The following is a 4,671-nucleotide window of genomic DNA, read 5'->3' on the forward strand; positions in this document are numbered from 1 at the left end:
CTTCGCCTCTTACACCAGCGAGGGAGCTGGACCTGTGTCCCCAGGGCCTGCCAGGAAGACAACGAGAGGAGGTGCAGAGGAAGAGGGGGAAGGGGCGGCCTGACCTTCTCCCTGCCCGGACTCAGGTTTTCCTGACCCAGCCGTGCACCGAGCTGGCCCCGGGGTGGACCGTGGGGACCAGCACACCAAGGCAGGAGGTATGCCGGACTCTGGTCGGTCTCCGGCCTGCCTGGCTGGCCTGGGGCGGCCTGGGGGGGTGCTAGGGATTGTGAGGTCTCACTGCAGCAGCCCCCAGGGACTGCAGGGGCCGCCGGGCAGGCAGCCGTTGGTGAGTTGAATGCGCACGCGCGCTGCAAGGCGGGGTCTAATGCACGTGCTGTCGGTGCTGTCCGTGGGCACTAGGGTCGGCCGCCCCAGGGGGTCCCCTCTGGTCTGCATGTGGGCAGAAGGCCCTGCGCATCCCACAGTGCACCCTACCAAGCCCACCCAGGGTCTGAGAGCCCACGCTGCATCCACACCACCAAGGGGGAGGCCGTGAAGTTCTGTGTCCGGCCCTCCTGAGACAATCGGGAAACTGAGGCCAGGAGAGGCAGGAACTGGCAGTGAGCACATCCGATGGCCAGAGTTTAGAGAAGTAGGGAGGGTTCTGGCCACCCAGGCCAGGGCTCAACCCTCCTGTGGGATTTGCTTTGGAAATGAGAGCCCCTAAGATTGTGGGGGACCTCTGCTCACTCCCCCATGTGGAGGGGCCCTTTCCTCTGTGCATGCCCATGGGAGCACCCCTCCTCCCTATTCGTCTGCATGCCTGCTATGGAGAGAACATTGCTTGCCCTGCTGCCCCCCCCATGAGAAACTTAGCAGTGTTACCTGGGGGAGTGGAGCAATGAGGTGGAAAACATAATTACAGACATTTTGGCTGTCGTGAGATTATTTTTATGATATATGTAAATTTTTAATTTTTAAAAATAGTTCACAAATTGAAGCAATGTGGAAAGAGGTATTTTATAAATTGAAGTATAAATTAACATACAGCGTTACATTAGCTTCAGGTGTACAACATGATTCAATAATTCTCTACGTTACTCAGTGCTCATCACGGTAAGAATAGTCCCCATTTGTCACCAAACATTATTACAATATGATTATATTGCCTATGCTACTTGTCATCTCTGTGACTTATTTTATAACTGGAAATTTGTATTTCTTTGAGAAGGCCAATAATGTAGGCTAGCATGTATTTTTTAATAGATATCGTTTTAGAAATAATTGTTTTATTGTTGATTATTTATAGAAAATTACAGAGAAAATTCACAAATCAAGTAGATGACTATTTAGAATGTGCTTCACCTGAACTTGGGAAATGTCTTGTAATTGTAGAAATGGGTTTATTAATTTAGGAAAAATAATTGCATGGTAAAAAAAATAGTTACCTATTAGTTGAGGATACTCCTAATACAACACCAATTACGGGGATCTGCACGCAGACTTCAGCTTGGCTCTCCTGCCCTCTGGTGGTCATTCCTCAAAATGCAGACACAGCTGTATGCAGGTGGAAGGTCTGAACCTATTCGGACAACCCACGTGTCTGAACTGCACTCCCAATTTTTTAGATTTGAGGAGCCTGAGAAATTTTCTCATTCAGGTTCCTCACTTTAATTTTGCCATGTCATCATTGTGTCTCGATTACACAGTCCCTTCAGATTCCTGATACAAAACTGAATTCTGGCATCTCTTGACTATTTGACTTAGCAGCTTTATCCAAAGCTACAAACATTTTCGGTAAAATTTTTTACATATATACTATAATCTTAGGCCTTATAAGTACCACACAAAAGGTGTTTTGCAAATAAAGAAACTAGTAAATGTACTTATTCTGTGTCTTACTATTAGATAAGTCCTTTGCATATTGTATTTTTTTTATTCCTCGTAACCACGCCATACACCTTGTGAAGTAAACACTGTATGTTTCAGATTTCATGGAAATAAAGCAACATTGGGGAAGGCTGACAGAATGTAGGAAGTAGTACAGCCTCGGCCTGAAAATCAATCTGACTTTAGATTGTGTCGTTAACTTTCCTCCTTTTTAAAATCCATATAGTTAATTAATTTTCAATTGATTGTAAATTACTTAATGAGAGTAGGTTGGTAGTATGTTTTAATGTTTTAACATGCTCGTTTGTTGAAAGCAACATTTGTGTATCATATTTTTTCATACGCTGATGTGAGTCGCGCTCAAAGACCTAGACTCCTCTATAAAGTTTAAGAACCAGGCTCCACGATTTGATTTGATTTATTTTGTTTTTAAGATTCATTTATTTATTTGAGAGGGAGACAGAGAGAGAGAGAGAGAGGAGGAGAGAGCGCAGGCAGGGAAGGAGGGGCAGAGGGAGAAGCAGACTCCCCTGCTGGGCAGAGAGCCTGACAATGCGACAACATGGGGCTTGATCCCGGGATTCTGGGATCATGACCTGAGTCCTGGGATCAGACGCTTAACCGACTGACCCACCCAGGCGTCCCTAGGCTCCACAATTTTAGAAAAGGGTAGATTTTAGAAAGTCTTAAAATACAGGTTTTTCATTTTTAACCTTCCAACTTCTTGAATTTTTCAAGAATTTAAGGAGAAACCTCAGGGAGGCATATGAGAGACTCGGCCATAAACAGGAAAGCTCAAGTCTGGCCAGTTGTACTATGTCCTGTGTGAAAGAGTATTAAAACAATCATGTAACTGGTTTCATGTTAATTTAATAATTGTAGCTACATGAAATACTTAAAACCCAATTTTTCTAAGTTCTAATGCAAGCGATTCCCACCTCGATCCCCAGAAGATGGGTATTCTTGTTAACCACATTTTTGTAATGAGTAAACTGAGACGCATACAAGTCAGTAACTTTCAAGATTTCAATCTAGTAGATGATGGAGCAGGATTCATCCTGGGTTCTAGGTCAGGACACATCAACATGTTGCTCTACCACCTCATTTAAGATGGTCTACGCTTGTGATGGTTAATTTTATGTGTCAACCTGACTGGTCCACAGGGTGTGCACATATTTGGTCAAACGTTGTTCTGAGTGGTTCTGTAAGGATGTTTCTCCATAAGATTAGCATTTTAATCGGTAAAGCAGATTACCTTCCCTAATGTGGACAGGCCTCAACCAAGGCCTGAACAGAACAGAAAGGCTGACTCTTCCCTGAGTAAAAAGGGATTCCTCTTGCCTGATTGCCTTTGAGCTAGGACACTGGTCTCCTGCCTTCAGACTTGGACTCAGACTGAATTACAACATTGGCTCTCCTGGGTCTCTAGGTTGTTGTTGACTGTTGATGTTGAGACTTCTTGGCCTCCATAATTGTGTGAGCCAATTCCCTACAATAGATACATATGCTGTTTATATAATACACATGCATTCTATATATTACTTATACATATACATAATTCCATAAATTTATACATATAAATATATATAATTTCTATAAATATATATATAATTTTATAATATAATTTATATGTATATATTCTCTGGAGAACCCAGACTAATACAGATTTTTGTTTTGAGAATGGGCATGGGGAAATACATACAAATATATATATATAACATATATATATAACATACATATATATAACATATATATAACATATATATGTAACATATATGTATATATATATTACCCTGATGTGTTGTAAGCTCCCAAGAATGTGGAAATACGTGTTATCTTTCCACTGCATATCCAGCACCTGTTATAATTTCTGCTGCAGGGTAGGCTTCCCCAAATTATGCATGTATTCATTGGCGAGAAATGCTAGATGAAAGAATACAGAAATAAAATACTTAATTCCTGGGGTGCCTGAGTGGCTCAGTTGGTTAAGTGTCTGCCTTTGGCTCAGGTCGTGATCTCAGGTTCCTGGGACACAGCCCCCCACCGGCTCGGCACTCAGCAGGGAACCTGCTTCTCCCTCTGCCTCACCCCGCTCATTCTCTCTCTCTCAAATAAATAAATAAAATCTTTAAAAAATTACTAGTTCCTGCCTTCAGGGGCCTCACACTCCTTAGGATGACATGCAGAATCTACATGGATAAAATCTAATTAACTGGGTGACTTCCATATTAATCTTAAATGGGTATGGACCTAATAATGGAGTTTCACAAAGTATGAATCTGAAGTTGATAGATTCCCTGTAAAGGGAAACAGATCCACAATCACAGTTGGGAGATTTCAATACGCCGCTCAGCTACTGATAGAATAAATAGAAAACAACCCCATCCACCAGTGGGACACAGTTATTAGCATGTACAGAACACTGAACCTAAACAAAGCAGAACGCACATTCTTTTCAGGAGCACTTGGTGACGTTCGCCAGGAGAAACCATATTCTGGACCGCAAACTGAGTTTGGATGTCTTGAAGAGGACAGAAGAAATCCTACAGCATTCCTCCTGGCCTGGAAGCCTCCCCGCCGGCTCAGGCGGAGAGAACCCAGAAGGGAGAGGGCTGCATCCAGGGGTGACAGGCGGCAGGCAGATGTCTGCGATGACACGTCCCTGAGCCGGACGTGTCTGAGAGCGTGGGGGAGACGCAGGGGGAGAGCCGGGGTGACGACAGGGACTGGGCCCCTCGCGGAGGCAGGAGAGCCGCACCTGCTCCCCGCACCTGCTCCCCGCACCTGCTCCCCGCACCT

At 44.2% G+C, this 4,671-nt stretch overlaps 1 long non-coding RNA gene across 1 annotated transcript; it reads right to left on the minus strand.

Moving 5' to 3' along the window:
* Nucleotides 1–2,453: 2,453 nt before the first annotated feature.
* Nucleotides 2,454–4,641, minus strand: LOC118021626. Its single transcript, XR_004682241.1, has 3 exons — nt 4,321–4,641; nt 3,665–3,795; nt 2,454–3,361 (listed from the first exon to the last, which is right to left on the minus strand). It is a non-coding gene; the product is annotated as an uncharacterized LOC118021626 (long non-coding RNA).
* Between the last annotated feature and the right edge of the window lie 30 nt (nt 4,642–4,671).

This window comes from Mirounga leonina, unplaced genomic scaffold (genome assembly GCF_011800145.1).
Source record: "Mirounga leonina isolate KUSES-001 unplaced genomic scaffold, KU_Mleo_1.0 Mir_175, whole genome shotgun sequence".
Lineage (NCBI taxonomy): Eukaryota > Metazoa > Chordata > Mammalia > Carnivora > Phocidae > Mirounga > Mirounga leonina.